The sequence below is a fragment of the Tachysurus fulvidraco genome, chromosome 26, assembly GCF_022655615.1.
Source record: "Tachysurus fulvidraco isolate hzauxx_2018 chromosome 26, HZAU_PFXX_2.0, whole genome shotgun sequence".
NCBI classification, from domain to species: domain Eukaryota; kingdom Metazoa; phylum Chordata; class Actinopteri; order Siluriformes; family Bagridae; genus Tachysurus; species Tachysurus fulvidraco.
Window position 1 is genome coordinate 13,876,615 of NC_062543.1, and position 20,782 is coordinate 13,897,396.

At 45.3% G+C, this 20,782-nt stretch overlaps 1 protein-coding gene across 1 annotated transcript in view; it reads left to right on the forward strand.

Moving 5' to 3' along the window:
* LOC113636639 (trichohyalin-like) overlaps positions 1 to 20,782 on the forward strand; it is a 501,252-nt gene that overhangs the window by 257,601 nt on the left and 222,869 nt on the right. The window lies entirely within an intron of this gene.

The following is a 20,782-nucleotide window of genomic DNA, read 5'->3' on the forward strand; positions in this document are numbered from 1 at the left end:
TCACACTAATAGTAAAAGCTGATATTTTATTAACTTATCACACATATTACATTTTAATCCAGGAATCAAATAGAAACATAAAGATGTTTAGATCATGTTTATGTGAAGGAGTCTGATCAGTAAGTGAGATTCCACTTCCATCAGTCAGCTTCCTTCCCACAATGCACCTGTGTGTAACCTCACTGCAGTGTAATAATGTACAGAGACGTTTACCGTGTCGAGTAAAAGACACAACAAACACACAGCATATAACACACACTACTGACAGACTCCATCAGAATGTTACACAATAAACATAAATCACAGCTTTAACAGTTTTCAGTGTTTGTAGACAGAATAATTGTCATCAGTCGCTCTGCGTAACAATCACACCATGTTTTGAAAAAGCACTGAAGAGTCGACTCGGCCTGGCGTTTAGTGTCTTTAAGCTATCGGTAGTAAGTCATGTTAATGCACATAGGGAGGAGATCACGCATCTTCTCTAATCTACTGCGTTGATGATGTCACATGCTGTCGTAACCAGTATATAGACGAGGCAGCAGTAAAGAACATCATTCTGTTATATGTTATCTGTTTACATTGATAAATGTCTGTGTTTATAATTAAAGGAAGTGAGAATCTGATATTCTGTATATTCCTTTATTTTCTACAATAGCACAGAGATATATTACAAAATATTTCACTATATATTTAAAATACACAGGGGGAAATGTACAAATACTGACATACTGTATATTGGTAAAGACATGCAGAGATCAGAAAATAGGATTTTCCAATAAATCACAAGATATTTGTCTTCCTTAAGGGGAACTTAAGGAACATAGAAACATTTTTTCCAACATAGCGGTATATTAGCACAATGCTACATGATACAGATTTACTGTGTGTGATGACTGATTGTTGTCTAGTTTTCCTCTTTTTTATTAAGACACACATCAGCTGTGTTTTAACCAGAGTAACAGTTACTTTCCACATTTTCACATGGAACAATTCACATTTGTAATCATGTGTAAAATCTTCACACTGTGTTATTTACTTTCACAGGCTTTGAGGAGACGTGAGTATAAACCCCTTTTCTGTGCTAGTGATGTCTTGATGCTGCATGAATATTACACTTCTCAAAAAAATAAAGGGATCACTGAAACAACACAATTTAACTCCGTCAATCACACTTCTCTGAAATCAAACTGCTTACTTAGGAAGCAACACTGATTGACAATCAATTTCACATGCTGTTGTGTAAATAGAATAGACAACAGGTGGAAATTATAGGCGATTAGCAACATACCCCCAGTAAAGGAGTGGTTCTGCAGGTGGTGACCACAGACCACTTCTCAGTTCCTATACTTTCTGGCTGAAGTTTCGGTCACTCTTGAATGGTGGCAGTGCTTTCACTCTAGTGGTAGTATGAGACAGATTCTACAACCCATACACTTCTCAGTTCCTATGCTTTCTGGCTGAAGTTTCGTCACTTTTGAATGCTGGCAGTGCTTTAACTCTAGTGGTAGCATGAGACGGAGTCTACAACCCACACAAGTGGCTCAGGTAGTGCAGCTCATCCAGGATGGCACTTCAATGTGAGCTGTGGCAAGAAGGTTTTCTGTGTTCAGAGCATGGACGCGCTACCAGGAGACCAGAGGTGGGTGGTAACGAGTTACATTTACTCCGTTACATTTACTTGAGTAAGTTTTTGAAAAAATTATACTTATAGGAGTAGCTTTAAATTACTATACTTTTTACTTTTACTTGAGTAGATTTGTGAAGAAGAAACTGTACTCTTACTACGCTACATTAGGCTACAATGAGCTCGTTACTTTTCTTTTTACCTCTTTGGTATTCTACGCATCAATTTTCATGTTTTTTTTTTGACGGAGAGAGAAACTTCCGCTAAGGCTCTACCACGTGACTGTGTTTCACCAATCAAACATAGTTGTGCAGTCTCGTCACGTTACCATACTCAATCTCAGCGGCGGGACGGGGTAGTTAGCAACACAAACTGTCGGCAATGCAGACGGTGAAGTTTAATAGTGACATCACTGAGTGATTTTTTTTGGTGAAATAGTTTGTTTCTGCATGTTTTCACACATGCACACACACGTTTTACGTTGACCGGTGTGCAGTTTTCTGTTCAGCATGCCTGGTATGAAATGTGTGTGTGTTTCCTTCTGTTGTTCTGTCACTGGAGACACACACAGTTTATGAGAATTTATGGACTGCCTCGTTCTAGTTCTGCCTGGTAAAAGTATAAAGGTTTGGAAATTTGTGTGACGTGTGGGTATTTATTTTTTTATTATTATTATTTTATTTATTTTATTTATTAAGTACTTGAATTTACCTGAATTATTTTAATTTAAGCTATTTTGTAATTAATTAATTTTAATTTATTTTATTGATTGGATGAGCCATAATTTGCCTAAAAATTATTTTGTATTTTTGTCTGCCTGATTGTTGTCTTGTGTTAAAAAATAAATCAGACGTTACTCAACAGTTACTCAGTACTTGAGTAGTTTTTTCACCAAGTACTTTTTTACTCTTATACAAGTAACTATTTGGATGTCTACTTTTTACTTTTACTTGAGTCATATTATTCTGAAGGAACAGTACTTTTACTTGAGTACAATTTTTGGCTACTCTACCCACCTCTGCAGGAGACAGGTCAGTACTTCAGGAGATGTGGAGGAGGCTGTAGGAGGGCAAAAACCCAGCAGCAGGACCACTACCTCCGCCTTTGTGCAAGGAGGAGCAGGATGAGCACTGCCAGAGCCCTGCAAAATTACCTCAAGCAGGCCACAAATGTGAATGTGTCTGCTCAAACGGTCAGAACCAGACTCCATGAGGGTGGTATGAGGGCCTGACATCCACAGGTGGGGTTGTGCTTACAGCCCAACACCGGGCAGGACGTTTGGCATTTGCCAGAGAACACGAAGATTGGCAAATTTGCTACTGGCACCCTGTGCTCTTCACAGATGAAAGCAGGTTCACACTGAGCACATGTGATAGACGTGACAGAGCCTGGAGATGTCATGGAGAATGTTCTGCTGCCTGTAACATCCTCCAGCATGACTGGTTTGGCAGTGGGTCAGTAATGGTGTGGGGTGGCATTTCCTTGGAGAGCCGCACGTCCCTCCTTGTGCTTGTAAGAGGTAGCCTTACTGCCATTAGGTACCGAGATGAGATCCTCAGACCCCTTGTGAGACCATATGCCGGTGCGGTTGGCCCTGGGTTCCTCCTAATGCAAGACAATGCTAGACCTCATGTGGCTGGAGTGTGTCAGCAGTTCCAGCAAGAGGAAGGCATTGATGCTATGGACTGGCCCGTCCATTCCCCAGACCTGAATCCAAATGATCACATCTGGGACATCATGTCTCCCTCCAGCCACCACGTTGCACCACAGACTGTCCAGGAGTTGGCAGATGCTTTAGTCCAGGTCTGTGAGGAGATCCCACAGGAGACCATCCACCACCTCATCAGGAGCATGCTCATGCCACACACACTACTGAGCCTCATTTTGACTTGTTTTAAGGAAATTACATCAAAGTTGGATCAGCCTGTAGTGTGTTTTTCCACTTTCAATTTTCTCCAAATACAGACCTCCTTGGGTTAATAAATTTGATTTTCATTGATAATTTTTGTGTGATTTTGTTGTCAGCACATTCAGCTATGTAAAGAACAAAGTATTTAATAAGACTATTTCATTCATTCAGATCTAAGATATGTTGCTTAAGTGTTCCCTTTTTTTGAGCAGTGTATATTTATTGTGTAGATGAAGTAGATTAGACTGTGCTGTGTGTTCAGAGTGCAATAGCACATAGATATCTGAGCATCATGAGCATAGTGTAGTGAACACAACAGACTGTAATCTCTAACAGAACATTCATCATGCTGGTGTCTAGTTTGTTGTTTAGTGTTGTGCAGACACACAAATCTGACCTACATGTACATGATTTCACAAGCCTCATAATTAGTGTGGGGTGCCCCACATAATGTTTTTTTTCCAAGGCATCAAACATGCAAATAAAACCAATGTAGTTTTGTCACAGCATTCTATGTCAAGTCCTCGCCATTCTACTGATGGTAACTGTGTGATAAACCTAAAAGTCCTTAAAGTAAATTCTTTAATACATTCTTCTGTAACATCCCCAAATTGTCCATGCTTAGAATCCTTTCAACCAATCCTTGAGATTATTTACTTGAAGATGTTCTCTGAGGAGGTGATGAACTGGTTGCAACATCACTTTGATACCTCAGGAATGCTGCTGTCAAGAAGACCTTATACATTCCTGTACACTGTTCAATCTGGGTCTGGAGATCATGCTGTAAGGTTCACCAAGACCGGAACCTGGATCCATTGTAGATAAGCACTTTGGGACAGTGTTGGGTACTCCTGTCACAAGAGCTGCTTTCCTAGTCCATCCCCACATCTTTATTTCTTTTTGGCCTGAAAAACACTTGAAAACATAATGAATTTATACCCCCCCTCCCTTTTTTTAACACAGCACACAAAAACATTACAGACACATACAACATAAACTTTCCTATTTACATGGCCCTTATGAGTGCCATCAGTTTTTATGATATTAATGGATCTATGTGGAATGATCTCTTACCAGGTTGACGGTTTTTAGTTTTGTGATGTGACTCTCTGCATGGTCTCACCCAGTGAGCAGACCATGGGCCCTCATTTTGGTAATTCTTTATCACAATGTCATCACTACTTTCAAATTTGTGATGGTGCACATTCTGACCAGAATACATTTTGTTTTTCTGACTTTGCCAAATTTGTTGAGTAGTTTGGTGAAAAACAACAGGCAAGGAGTTACACAGATTTTTGAGCTCCTTTCTCAGTCTGTTTACTGTAGCCTGTAACTGTTTTAAATCAGTTTTGTGGCCTGATCTCTTAAGGGAAAATTTGCATTCTCTTAAAATATGTCCCTCTTTGCCACAGGTATAACACACCAGGAGGTTATCAGGGTTACGAGAGGGTAGTCTTTCCTTTTTATCTCCAGTAGTGTAGGTCTCTTTTTTCCAGGAAACATTGCTGGCTCTATTCTTACTGAGGTTTTTAACACCTACTTTTGAAACAGGATGGGATCTCTTTGAGTTAGCATTGTTGTTGAAAACCTGTGTCATTTTAGGAATGATGTTGTTGTAATCAGAGAGATGGGTTACGAACATGGACACAGAAGTACGGGTGAGTGAGTCACATTTGTTAATCAAATGTGACTCACTCACCCGTACTGCTGTGTCGATGTTTGTGTCCCATGATGTTGTTAGAATCAGAGAGATGGGTTACAAACATCGACACAGCAGTACGGTTGAGTGAGTCACATTTGTTAATCAAAGCTGTTAATCAAATTTGTTAATCAAAGGTGTGATGTCAGGATTGCCACTGAAAGTTTTAAATTTCTCCAATAATCGCTCTGAAAATGCCATGGGGTGCTCCCCTGTCCACATGTGCACATCCGATATTTTATCCCAGTCAACTGGCATTACACCTAGGACATCAAGCAGTGCCTGTTTCCTCTCTAACTTATTGGCAGTTCTAGTTTTGACTTTCTGATCTAATGCTCCAGACAAAGTGTCAGGCAAACACACAGTTAACAACACACACGCATCACCATCTGTGAATTTGTAAATGTCAGCATATAGCTCAAAAACCTTTAGAAAGTCTAATGGATCTTGTTTGTCAGCTTCAACTTTACCAATACATTTAATCACAGCTTCTAGCTCATTGGGTTTGAACCCTCTGACCACAGTAGAGGTCACTGGTTCCTCCGCTCTTTCACTAGCACGCATAGTTGTAGTCAAGTGGACTGGAGACATGGGGAACTTAACTGTACAGTCAGAGTATTGACTGCTGACTGACTGAGAATCTCTTTCTGAGTTCTCATCACTGTCTAACATTTCAGGAACCTAATTACTCTACATGCCACATACATACAGTGAGGAAAATAAGTATTTGAACACCCTGCCATTTTGCAAGTTCTCCCACTTAGAAATCATGGAGGAGTCTGAAATTGTCATCGTAGGTGCATGTCCACTGTGAGAGACGTAATCTAAAAAAAAAATCCAGAAATCACAATGTATGATTTTTTTAACTATATATTTGTATGATACAGCTGCAAATAAGTATTTGAACACCTGTCTATCAGCTAGAATTCTGACCGTCAAAGACCTGTTAGTCTGCCTTTAAAATGTCCACCTCCACTCCATTTATTATCCGTGCGTGCTTAGAGCATGCACAATCGTCTCTTGAGGGAGTCGATTGCTCGCACAGTAGTCGCATGGCTATGCGCACGCTTTGCTCTTGAAGAGCGCTCTTCGAGAAGAGCTCTCCCTCTCGCGGCTCTGGTCCTGCTCTTGCCGAGTCAAAGCGGAGCCAGCACTCGTGGGGCTTGCGGCCGATATCGCAGCGGGATTGGAGGCGGATGAGTCCTCTCCAGTCTCGACTACTGAATCGAGCTCATGCCCCCTTGGAGAAGCAGGCCCGATGGCTGCTTCTTCTCCCGGCGCGAGCAGTGTGGCATTACATGTCTCTCCCTTCGAGGAAGGAGATCTTATGGATGCTAGCGAGCCCATGGGCTCCTCACAGCTTGTGCTGTACGAGGAGCTTCTCAAGGTCGTGACACGAGCTGTAGCCAAGCTGGATTTAGATTGGCCAGTGGAGCAGCAGAAGCAGCGCGCACCCAGTAAGCTGGATGAGCGTTTCCTGCATCCTGTGTCACTTCCTGGACGCCGGGGCATGCCGCGTGTGGAAGAGACGCTGGCTAGTTATCTCTCCCCTATCGAAGCATCATCGCTATAGGCTCCGGTGTTCCCTACTGAGCCACTACGTGCTATGTCGGCCTTAGTGGGGAAGGCTTACCCGGCAGCAGGTCAGGCCGCGGGCTGCCTCCACACCACGGTGTGTTGCACGCATACCAGGCTGACCTGCTACGAGATTTTGGTGAGGAACTTAGCTCCGGGACTGCTGATATTGAGGATTTGCTTCGGACTGCCGACTTGACTCTTCCGGCCACGAAACACACGGCGTGGGCCGTTGGTCAGTCCATGTTGGCCCTGGTGGCCACTGAAAGGCATCTGTGGCTCACCTTGTCTGACCTCCCGGACAAGGATCGAGCTGTGCTGTTGGATGCACCGATGGCTCCTTCTGGACTGTTTGGCGAAGCTGTGACGGCGGTTGTGAACAAGTTCCAGAAGTCTAAAAATCAGTCGGTTGCGTTTCAGCAGTATCTCCCTCAGCGATCTCATGGGGCTGTTTGGCGGCAGCCCGAGCCTGGTCCTTCCGGGCATCGCGAAACCCAGAGACAGAGCGTCGCCACCCGATCTCCGCTCTAGGCCCAAGAAAGAGCAGGGTGACCTGAGGGTCACCCTCGCCCCCGACAAACAGACAGTTGTGCGTAGATCCTAACGGTCTACGGTTGGGGGGATGGGACACACCTCACGTGACGGTGCCCATCCCTCCCCTGCACCACCGGGGCGCTAGGCCATTGGCTCTGCCACAGGATGTGCTCCAGAGCACAGGCACCTCCCTCCATTTCCGCCCAGAGTCTCTTTACGGATGGGGGAGACCTGCCGCCTCTCAGGAGATGTCAACGGCCGCAGTACATTGCTCCGGCCGCTCGGGTCATAGAGGCCGGTCTGTCATCCCTGTCACAAGATGTGCTTCAGGGCGTGGCTTCCCTCCAGTGGTTTGCTCTCCACCTTTCCACCCGACGGTTCGTTGTGGAGGGGGAGGGTCCGCCGCCTCTCGCGAGGCGCCATCAGCTGCAGGGCTTGGCCCCAGCTGCACTGAGTGGGTCAGAGGTAAGCCCTAAGGAGCTGGTTCCCCTGAGGAACTTTCTGACAGCTTGGAAGGAGCTGCCAGGAGTCTCCCGGTGGGTCCTGTGGCCCATAGAGGACTGCTACACGGTTCAGTTTGCGTGCTCTCCCCCCCATTTCGATGGGATGTATCCCACCCTGGTGGGACCCGAGCAGGATCTGGTCCTGGAACAAGAAGTGTGCACACTTCTGAGGAAAGGAGTCATCAAGGTGCCCCCCCCTGGTTTGAGAGTCAGGCTTTTACAGCCCGTACTTCATAGTTCCGAAGAAGGATGGCGGGTTGTGTCCCATTCTAGATCTACGCTCCTTGAACCGCTCGCTCAGGAGGCTCAGGTACAGTATGCTCACCCTCAGGGAGGTCGTGACTCAGATCAGGCCCGGGGACTGGTTTGTCACAATAGATCTGGAAGACACGTACTTGTACATTTCCATCCTTCCTGCACACAGGAGGTTCCTGAGGTTTACTTTTGGGGGCAAAGCTTACCGATATCGGGTCCTCCCGTTCGGCCTAGCACTCTCGCCCCGCACTTTCACGAAATGCGTCGACGCAGCACTGACCCCGCTGCGGCTTCAGGGCATCTGCATTTTAAATTACACCAACGATTGGTTGATTCTGGCTCATTCGGAGCACCAGGCGATTCAGCATCTAGATGCCGTCCTTGCCTGCATATGAAGGTGCTTGGGTTCTGACTAAATGGCAGCAAAAGCGTGCTTTCTCCAGCACAGAGAACCACCTTTTTGTGCGTGGTATGGGACTCGGCCAGGATGCAGGCACGGTTGTCACCTGCTCGAGTCGAAGTCATCAGTGTTGTCGAAGTCACTCACTGTGAAGCAGTTCCAGAGGCTGCGGGGTCTCATGGCTTCAACGCACCACTCGGGGTCCGAGCTCACTCCACCTGGAGTGTGGCGGCCTCTACGGCCTGGTCTGCTGGAGTGGCACTCCAAGACATCTGTGATGCTGCGGGTTGGTCCACCCCGCTGACCTCAGTGAAAACCTCAGTGAAAGACTGTAGAGATCTGAGACACAGAACAAAAATCCACCATCATGACCTCAGAGTCTTTATCCAATAGACAGATAAACACACAGATAAAGTTCAAGAGCAAAGGAGCAGATGATGGACAGATGAGACAAAGACTAAGCTGTAGCAGAGTGATGAAAAGAGAAAAGTGTGAAGTGAAAAGAAATCTGTTCATGATCCAAATCAAAGCAGCACTTCTGTGAAACATGGAAACATGGACATTTATGGAAGACAGTAGAACTTTATTTTTCCCTGATACAGATAGAAATGGGGTTAAAATATGGTGATGTTCAGCATTTTCACTTCATATGGAGTGTGTTCATATGGAGTGTGTTCATACAGATATGTGTTACTGCACTGAGTAAAAACACCTCATGAGTCTTTCTGTCACGATGTGACACGGTGAAACAAAAGGCAAGAGAGGATCCAAATGCAGATAGGACTTTACTGGACAAAAACAAGAAACAAACATACAGGCAGGCAAAACAGATCAGGACACGGAACAGGAACAGAGAACAACATGAACCAAACACCTACAACGACCAACACCAGGGAAGTGAACAGACAGAGTAGATATAGTGGACAGGAGCCAATAACCAAGCAGAGACGATTAGAGACAAAGACAAGACACCTTGGGAAGAGATGGAATGTGATTAGTGTCCATGGTGAGCAATGAGTGGGCGGAGCAAAACAATTAACATCAGGGAGAGACGGCAGACAGAAACAAGGGGAAAACACAGACAGACACATTACAGAGCCCCCCCCCCCCCCCCCCCCCCCCCCCCCCCCCCCCCACGAGCGGCTTCCAGACGCTCCCAAGTCCACAAAACCCAGTTCAGGCGGGTGGAGCGAAGGCGCAACCAGGGTGGGATGGCGGGTCGGGTTCGTGTAGTGGTGGCGCCCGCTGAGCAGGAGGCCGGGGTGGTGCCAGCCGAGCCGGAGGCCAGGGCGGCGCCGGCAGAGCCGGAGGCCAGGCACGGTTGTCACCTGCTCGAGTCGAAGTCATCAGTGTTGTCGAAGTCACTCACTGTGAAGCAGTTCCAGAGGCTGCGGGGTCTCATGGCTTCACCGCACCACTCGGGGTCCGAGCTCACTCCACCTGGAGTGTGGCGGCCTCTACGGCCTGGTCTGCTGGAGTGGCACTCCAAGACATCTGTGATGCTGCGGGTTGGTCCACCCCGCTGACCTTCATCAGGTTCTATGACCTTGACTTCAGAGCCACCCTGGGCTCCTCTGTCCTACGTGCAGGTGCCAAGGCCCTCACTCTCTAAGCAGGGTCTGATCAGTGTGGCGTGATTGGACACTCGTTCCCATAGCGTTTTGACGCAGCTCGAGTTCCGAAAGGCAACGTCTCTAGGTTACGACCGTAACCCTAGTTCCCTGAGGAACGAGACGCTGCGTCTCCGTGCCACACTCCCTGCATCCCTGCGGCACTTACCTTCTCTCGCAGGAGCTAGCGTCTTGTCCATCTCGCAGGCATTTGTAGCTTCCTGTTTACGCGACGTCACCTGCCGATGACGTCACGTCCCAACACCTATTGGTCAGATTACACACAAGGTTCAGAGCGTGGTCACGCAGGGGCGTTCCCATAGCGTTTCAATGCAGCGTCTCGTTCCTCAGGGAACTAGGGTTACGGTTGAACCTAGAGAAGTTATCAACCAAATGGTCACTTTAAATGAAAATCACGGTCATGTATACCTTATCTTGTTATTGTTACAATTGTTATCAGTCAAATAGTAACTTTAAATGGTAATCACGGTCACCACGATCACACAGACCTTGGCTTGGTATTGTTACAGTTATCAAACAAATGGTCACTTTAAATGGTAATCACGGTCACGTAAACCCTGTGTTCATGGCGATCCTTGATGTCCTGCTGCCATTACCATATTTATAAATGAATCAAGTTTATACTTGATATTAGAGTCCTAAATGTATTACCTTATGATACTTGAACCTTTTTAGGAATGAGCTCTTTTAGATGTGTACCTTGGAGTGGAATTTGGGTGCAATTTCTGTAATTTCTTACAACACTGATACTGAGAGAGAAAAAGCTGAAAGTTTTATAACAAACAGTCATTAGTGAACACAACAAAGATTGTTTATCAGCTGTTCTGACTGTAAATCATAAATTTTTCTCATTGTATTTTATCTAACATTACATTTCTCTCTGTTGTTTTACATGATACCTCTCACAGCGTGGGTAAGTAACTAACTCGACCTCACACTATTAGTAAAAGCTGATATTTTATAAACTTATCACATATTACATTTTAATCCAGGAATCAAATAGAAACATAAAGATGATTTTCAGATCATGTTTATATGAAGGAGACAGATTATGAGGAATACACCTCCTAATGTTTAGGTCAGATCAGAAGTCTACATCCGCTCTTGAGCCAGAGTTTGCAGAGAGACAACAGAAATAACCACACGGACAAAATAATAGTTAAGAATGTGAATTCTCCTTTTATCTTTAAGTTGATTTACTCCACTTGGAAATTGGACAATAGTTGGCAGTGTCAATATGCCATTTACAGCAAACAAACTCTTAAATGAACTTATTACTTGTAATAGGGGCAGGTGAGTCAGGGGCAGGTGGATTTAAATCCATGTGCAAACAAATTCACATCACAAATCCAACAACGATAATTCAGACATTAATACAAGAAAACAAATATGTTGTTTTTTTCTCCGGCCTGTAATACCAATTTAGGCCCCAGTTCCGTAGCACTCATAGCCCTTGTTTATTTAACTATTCTAATTCCTAAACTAGTCCAGTTTACAAACACTGCTTTTGACCTTCTTCTACTTCCTTTATCACATAACTTGCACATTCACATTTAATACTTATGTCACAGTAACAAATCCAATTCCCTTTACATCATTATTTTTAAAGACATGCAGAGATCATGACGGGTCTGAGTGAACGCTGGCGCGTCTTGGCTGCCGCTGCTCTCCCCGATAACAATAATTAAACATCATATACACTACATAGACTACAATGAGGATCTATTGCTTATGGCTTGTACTTGCCTGGACTGTACTGCATCTTGTACAGTCCGCAGTACTGTTTCAATACTCTGCTGCTGAACTTTTGAGTTTCCGTCCGTGTTTATATGACTCAATACCTCCTGTACTGCTTGCTCATCCGGACATCTTATATCTGCCTAGGCGGAAATATATTCATCGTGGCTCTCGGCGGAACTTCTGGTTTAATAAATCAAGTGATATAAAGTCATTATGGTCAGCTGTTCGACGCCCACCAAGGAACGCTGGTCGCCGCGCCGGTCAGCGTGTGCTGGCGAACCTGGCTAACTCGGCTAACTCGGCTACCAGACCAAGCAACAACAGCACTGTCAGTTTCGGTCTTCTTAACATCCGCTCTCTTACGAGTAAAGGGCATCTTGTGCAGGATCTTCTTGCAAATCGCAAGATTGATTTTCTCTGTTTGACCGAAACATGGCAGCAACAAAATGACTTTATTGCACTCAACGACGCCATTCCGCCAGGGTTTGTTTACATCTCTCAACCACGTGATTCTGGTCGAGGAGGAGGTCTGGCGATAATCTACCGTGAGAAGTGGAGACTGAGGTCAGTGAATGTTTCTGTCTCCCACTCATTTGAGGCTGCAGTTTGTCGGCTCTCTGGATCTACTCCAACTATTATCAGCACTGTATATCGACCACCAAAATTTAACAAGGATTTTATCCCTGACTTTGCTGCTTTTTTGAATGAAATAACTACTCTTTCACCAAATATAATTCTTGTGGGGGATTTCAATATTCACATGGATGATGTTCACAACAACCTTGCTAAAGAATTTACATCTTGTCTGGATAGCTTCGGACTGCAGCAACATGTGAATTTTCCCACGCATATTAAAGGACATAGTTTGGATTTAATCTGTTGTTCAGGTGTCTCTCCAGGCAACCTCAATGCAGACTTTTTTCCATGTACTGATCATCTGTTACTGTCCTTTAATGTTGATCTTCCTCTCTTCAAATCAAAATCTTCACGTATTATATCATTCCGGAAAATCAAGGACATTAATTTGGACAACTTGTCTTTAAGCATTGCAAGTCTTCCTAGGGCTGACAGCTGTTCCACTCCAGATAATTTGGTCTCTCAGTACAATAATAGTCTCCATAATTTGTTGAATACGTTTGCTCCAGTTAAGACTAGGACTGTTTCATTTACTGTTACTGCACCCTGGTTCACTCCTTTTCTCAGGCAATTAAAAGCAAAAGGACGACAGCTTGAGAGACTTTTCAGAAGAACTGGCCTTACTGTCCACAAGGAAATGTACTCAGAACATATGTCTCACTATAAAGACACTATTTCTAAAACTAAATCTACATACTATTCTGGCTTAATCGGTTCTAATGAAGGGAATTCAAAGCTTCTTTTTTCCTTATTGAAAAATTTTACAACACCCACCGACTCACTTCCCTCTCATTTGTACTCATCTGATTTCTGCAATACTTTAGCATCATTCTTTACCTCAAAAATTGAAGGCATTCATCGTCAACTTATGGCCACTCCTGTTTCTACTCCATGTGTCTCAGTTCTACCTGTTCCTACACAATTGTTCTCTGAGTTTATTCTGCCCACAATTGATGATATCTTAAAACTTATTCATCAATCTAAATCTTCAACCTGTGTTCTTGATCCTTTACCAACTGTCCTTGTTAAGGCTACTGCTTCCTCTCTGTCCCAGTTTATTATGGACATTATTTATTCTTCCCTTACCACTGGGGCTGTTCCTTCTCTTTTCAAAACAGCTGCTGTAACTCCAATTCTAAAGAAACCAGGTTTGGACACCAACAACCTTAATCATTTTCGTCCTATTTCTAATCTTCCTTTCATTTCTAAAATTTTGGAAAAAGTTGTTGCTGCTCAACTTCATATCCACTTGTCTGGCAATAATCTATATGAACAATTCCAATCTGGTTTTCGCCCATTTCATAGCACTGAAACAGCTCTATTAAAAGTCACAAATGATTTGCTTATAGCAGCTGATTCTGGTTTACTATCCATCCTCCTTCTCCTTGATCTGAGTGCAGCTTTTGATACAATTTCCCACGATATTCTTTTAGACAGGCTTTCCACTATTGGCATCACCAACACGCCTCTGAAATGGTTTCATTCATATCTCTCTGATCGCACACAGTTTGTTCAACTAAAATCATTCACCTCTTCTGTAGTTTCCGTTACCTCTGGTGTTCCCCAGGGCTCTGTTCTTGGCCCTTTGTTATTTATTACTTACCTTTTACCCCTTGGTCATATTTTTCATAAACATCAGGTTAAGTTTCATTGCTATGCGGATGACACCCAGCTCTACCTTTCCACAAAACCACATTCTAAACTCCCTCCATCTGCTCTTTCTGATTGTCTCATTGACATAAAATCATGGTTTTCAGCAAATTTTCTTAAACTAAATAGCAATAAAACAGAATTTCTGCTTATAGGCACAAAAACTGTGCTTAACAAATTTTCGAATTTTCTTATTTCCATTGATGAATCTCTCATAGCTCCCTCATCTCAGGTTAAGAGTCTTGGTGTCATCTTTGATAGTACCCTTTCTTTTACCTCACATGTAAATAATGTTACTCGGGCTGCATACTTTCACCTTCGAAATATCAATAGGCTTCGTTCCTTTCTCACCACTCAATCTACCACCACTCTTATTCACAGTCTAGTAACCTCCCGGCTTGACTACTGTAATTCTCTTCTCATTGGGCTTCCTCACAAAACCCTTCATAAGCTGCAACTCGTTCAAAACTCTTCTGCCCGTATTATCACTCGTACTCCCTCTATCCATCATATTACACCTGTTTTGGAACAGCTACACTGGCTTCCCATTAATTTTCGTATCAAGTATAAAATTCTTCTTCTAACATTTAAAGCTATCCACAATCTTGCACCTTCATATCTTCTTGATCTTCTTCATACTCCAAAACCAACTCGCACTCTTAGGTCTTCTTCTTCCACTCATTTCATTGTTCCCTCTGTCCGTCTTGTAACGATGGGGAACAGAGCTTTCAGTTACTCTGCACCTCAGCTCTGGAACTCACTTCCATCTGAGCTCCGTAATATTGATTCTCTTTCATCATTTAAATCTCAGCTTAAAACTCATCTGTTTAGTTTAGCATATTCTAGATCATGATTTGTAATGTTGGTCCATTTTTTTTTTATTTTTTTTCTATGTAAGTATTGTATAACTATATTTTTTGTTGTTTTTCTTCTTCTTTTGTACGGTGACCTTGAGTGTTAGAAAGGCGCCTTTAAATAAAATGTATTATTATTATTATTATTAGAAAATAGGATTTTCCAATAAATCACAAGATATTTATCTTCCTTAAGGGGAACTAGCGGTATATTAGCACAATGCTACATGATACAGATTTACTGTGTGTGATGACTGATTGTTGTCTAGTTTTCCTCTTTTTATTAAGACACACATCAGCTGTGTTTTAACCAGAGTAACAGTTACTTTCCACATTTTCACATGGAACAATTCACATTTGTAATCATGCATAAAATCTTCACACTGTTTAATTTACTTTCACAGGCTGAACAGAGACGTGAGTATAAACCCCTTTTCTGTGCTAGTGATGTCTTGATGCTGCATGAATAATATATTTATTGTTCAGATGAAATAGATTAGACTGTGCTGTGTGTTCAGAGTGCAATAGCACATAGATATCTGAGCATCATGAGCATAGTGTAGTGAACACAACAGACTGTGATCTCTAACAGAACATTCATCATGCTGGTGTCTAGTTTGTCATTTAGTGTTGTACAGACACACAAATCTGACCTACACACTGATACTGAGAGAGAAAAAGCTGAAGGTTTTATAACAAACAGTCATTAGTGAACACAATCTGATCTACTGAAGCTAATAATCAGAGACTGACTCATTATCAGTTTAAACTGAAACGGAGACATTTTTACATCAGAGAGGAAATTAAATTACATATCAAACACATCCAGGAGAAACTGGTGATTATAGCAATAAGAACCAAAACCACACAAACCCCAGGTAATATTGGTCTGTTAGTTTGTTCTGTAGATTTATGAGCAAAGAAACTCCAATATTTTCTACACAATGAATAAACACCATGTATAACGATTAAACATAAACCTCAGTGAAAGACTGTAGAGATCTGAGACACAGAACAAAAATCCACCATCATGACCTCAGAGTCTTTATCCAATAGACAGATAAACACACAGATAAAGTTCAAGAGCAAAGGAGCAGATGATGGACAGATGAGACAAAGACTAAGCTGTAGCAGAGTGATGAAAAGAGGAAAGTGTGAAGTGAAAAGAAATCTGTTCATGATCCAAATCAAAGCAGCACTTCTGTGAAACATGGAAACATGGACATTTATGGAAGACAGTAGAACTTTATTTTTCCCTGATACAGATAGAAATGGGGTTAAAATATGGTGATGTTCAGCATTTTCACTTCATATGGAGTGTGTTCATATGGAGTGTGTTCATACAGATATGTGTTACTGCACTGAGTAAAAACACCTCATGAGTCTTTCTGTCACGATGTGACACGGTGAAACAAAAGGCAAGAGAGGATCCAAATGCAGATAGGACTTTACTGGACAAAAACAAGAAACAAACATACAGGCAGGCAAAACAGATCAGGACACGGAACAGGAACAGAGAACAACATGAACCAAACACCTACAACGACCAACACCAGGGAAGTGAACAGACAGAGTAGATATAGTGGACAGGAGCCAATAACCAAGCAGAGACGATTAGAGACAAAGACAAGACACCTGGGGAAGAGATGGAATGTGATTAGTGTCCATGGTGAGCAATGAGTGGGCGGAGCAAAACAATTAACATCAGGGAGAGACGGCAGACAGAAACAAGGGGAAAACACAGACAGACACATTACAGAGCCCCCCCCCTACGAGCGGCTTCCAGACGCTCCCAGGAAGCTGGTGCCAGCCGAGCCGGAGGCCAGGGCGGCGCCGGCAGAGCAGGAGGCCAGGGCGGCGCCGGCAGAGCAGGGGGCCAGGGCGGCGCCGGCAGAGCAGGGGGCCAGGGCGGCGCCGGCAGAGCAGGGGGCCAGGGCGGCGCCGGCAGAGCAGGGGGCCAGGGCGGCGCCGGCAGAGCAGGGGGCCAGGGCGGCGCCGGGAGAACAGGAGGCCAGGGCGGCGCCGGGAGAACAGGAGGCCAGGGCGGCGCCGGGAGAACAGGGTGGTGCTGGAGGCAGAGCCAGAGACCAGAGCAGGACCGGAGACCAGGGTGGTGCTGGAGGCAGAGCCAGAGACCAGAGCAGGACCAGAGACCAGGGTGGTGCTGGAGGCGGAGCCAGAGACCAGAGCGGGACCAGAGACCAGGGTGGTGCTGGAGGCGGAGCCAGAGACCAGAGCGGGACCGAGGAGCAGGGTGGTGCTGGAGGCGGAGCCAGAGACCAGAACGGAGTTGGCAGCCAGGGTGGTGCTCTGGGCCTGTGAACAGGGACAGGAGGTAGAAGGGCTGGCAAGTCCAGCGAAGCAAAACACAGGAAAACAGAAACATGCATAGGTTCAGGCCAGGCAGAGAGTTCAGGTAGTTTGGGTGTCATGATGTCGACCGCGTTCTCTGACTCAGTCATTTCAGTCGACCCGGCCGATTCGGCTGGTTCCATCGGCTCGGCCGGTTCCTTCGACCCGGTCAGTTCCGTCGACCCGGTCGGTTCTGCAGGTTCCATCAACCCGGTCGGTTCCGTCGACCCGGTCGGTTCGGCAGGTTCCGTCGACCCGGTCGGTTCGGCAGGTTCCGTCGGTTCGGCAGGTTCCGTCGACCCGGTCGGTTCGGCAGGTTCCGTCGACCTGGTCGGTTCCGTCGACCCGGTCGGTTCGGCAGGTTCCGTCGACCCGGTCGGTTCCGTCGACCCGGTCGGTTCGGCAGGTTCCGTCGACCCGGTCGGTTCCGTCGACCCGGTCGGTTCGGCAGGTTCCGTCGACCCGGTCGGTTCGGCAGGTTCCGTCGACCCGGTCGGTTCGGCAGGTTCCGTCGACCCGGCCGGTTCCGTCGACCCGGTCGGTTTGGCAGGTTCCGGCGACCCGGTCGGTTCGGCAGGTTCCGTCGACCCGGCAGGTTCCGTCGACCCGGCCGGTTCCGTCGACCCGGTCGGTTTGGCAGGTTCCGGCGACCCGGTCGGTTCGGCAGGTTCCGTCGACCCGGCAGGTTCCGTCGACCCGGTCGGTTCGGCAGGTTCCGTCGACCCGGTCGGTTCGGCAGGTTCCGTCGACCCGGTCGGTTCGGCAGGTTCCGTCGACCCGGTCGGTTCCGTCGACCCTGGTCGGTTCGGCAGGTTCCGTCGACCCGGTCGGTTCGGCAGGTTCCGTCGACCCGGTCGGTTCGGCAGGTTCCGTCGACCCGGTCGGTTCCGTCGACCCGGTCGGTTCGGCAGGTTCCGTCGACCCGGTCGGTTCCGTCGACCCGGTCGGTTCGGCAGGTTCCGTCGACCCGGTCGGTTCCGTCGACCCGGTCGGTTCGGCAGGTTCCGTCGACCCGGTCGGTTCGGCAGGTTCCGTCGACCCGGTCGGTTCGGCAGGTTCCGTCGACCCGGTCGGTTCGGCAGGTTCCGTCGACCCGGTCGGTTCCGTCGACCCGGTCGGTTCGGCAGGTTCCGTCGACCCGGTCGGTTCCGTCGACCCGGCTGGTTCCGGCGACCCGGCTGGTCCAGCTGGCGGCTTAGGGTTGCCGGCCGCCCGAGCCGACCTCATCGGGGTATCCGCCAGTTTGGAGACCAGCCGGTTAGCACGGACCTCAGCCGAGCTCGCTGGTACGGTAGCCATGGGAACTGGCTCAATCATGGGTGTGCACGGGACTGGTCTGGGCGGAGGAACTGTGGAGCATTCGGGCGTCCGTGGTTGATTCCACTCTGTGGCCCACGGACCCCGATGCTTGCTGCCCCCCACCCAAAAATACTTACGGCCGGCTTCCGTCTCTACACTGCTCACGCTCAGCGTGGACCCGTCCAGGAGCAACGCCAAGTTGACGAACTCTGAGAATGTTTTTATCTCTCGAGTAGACGGCATCAGATACCGCAGGATGTCCTTTAGTCCGTACTTAAAAATGTCCTTGAGAGCCTTCTCCCCAAAGTTGACCTCGTTGCACAGGTCCAAGAATACCTCCGTGTATTCCTCAACTGGGGCGTCCTCCTGACGTAGACAAAACAGGATTTCTGCTGGATCCATGTGGTTGGTCGTTCTGTCACGATGTGACACGGTGAAACAAAAGGCAAGAGAGGATCCAAATGCAGATAGGACTTTACTGGACAAAAACAAGAAACAAACATACAGGCAGGCAAAACAGATCAGGACACGGAACAGGAACAGAGAACAACATGAACCAAACACCTACAACGACCAACACCAGGGAAGTGAACAGACAGAGTAGATATAGTGGACAGGAGCCAATAACCAAGCAGAGACGATTAGAGACAAAGACAAGACACCTGGGGAAGAGATGGAATGTGATTAGTGTCCATGGTGAGCAATGAGTGGGCGGAGCAAAACAATTAACATCAGGGAGAGACGGCAGACAGAAACAAGGGGAAAACACAGACAGACACATTACACTTTCATTATTTAATATAAACTATTTATAATGATTCACTATCTGTTGTTATATTTTATTAAAATAGTTAAAATTGTATCTTTGAAAGCACAGAGTGAAGATTGTTTATCAGCTGTCCTGACTGTAAATCATAAGTTTTTCTCATTGTATTTTATCTAACATTACATTTCTCTTTGTTGTTTTACATGATACTTCTCACAGTGGTAAGTTTTTTTATTACATGTTTCTGGCTGCATGATTTTTCCCTCTACAGTTATGTTTCTGTACCTGATGAATCTGTCCAATGTGAGCAGATGATGATGATCACAGTATATCAGAATGTTATGTAGATTTACTGACTGATGGCTAACTGAACTGTTAAACTTTTATGATCTTAGATTTGTTTAGGAAGATAATGAACCAGTTTTATGACCAAAGTACCACTTCTTTTCTTTATTTTATAATTTATCTTTAAACGCATTCACAACACATTTACACTTTCTTATTCACAGATACAGGAGCAATCTGGAGCTCCACAGAGGACAGAAGAGAGAAGTGAGAGTCAATTTAATTATAAATTAATTTGGTAGTTACTTGTTAATGTACCACTGAGCATCATGAGCATAGTGTAGTGAACACGACAGACTGTGATCTCTAACAGAACATCATGCTGGTGTCTAGTTTGACATTTAGTGTTGTACAGACACAGAAATCTGACCTACACACTGATACTGAGAGAGAAAAAGCTGAAGGTTTTTGTTTGAATGTGATTTGATAACAATAACTCTTTATTAAAGTTACTGATCCTGGCTAACTTTACTGTTGTGAACAGATCTACAGAGAGATGTGAGTTAGAGAGTCACACTTGATAATGCTGCATGAAAGAGATTCGAACAGAATGGAAGTAAGTCATCTGGGGAATTTGTTTCTTACTGCATTAATACTGAAAGATCCTGAAGAGCAGAAAGAGAAGAGAAACAATACAGTACAGGATCAAAACAGACTTTTATGGAATGTTTACAGCTAAAACTACAGGATAAAGTACAGAAATACTGAAAATAACAATGCATTTTTAATAATCTCAACAATCTTATTGTGCTTTTTCCCCCCCATCCTCCTGTAGTTAAAGAAATCTGTGTTGTACAGGTGAGTAAACTGTTATAAAATATTACATTTATTAATCTCTTACTGATGATAGCAACATAAAAAACATAAATTATGTTATAGTTAGACCAGTGATCAGTGAGGGGTAAATGAGTTACCATGGCAACCGGCTCCCAGTGATGGTTTATTGTGGATGAAAAAATCACATTGAATTGTTCTAGAAACACAGTTGAACTGTTTGCTAGCAATCTCCT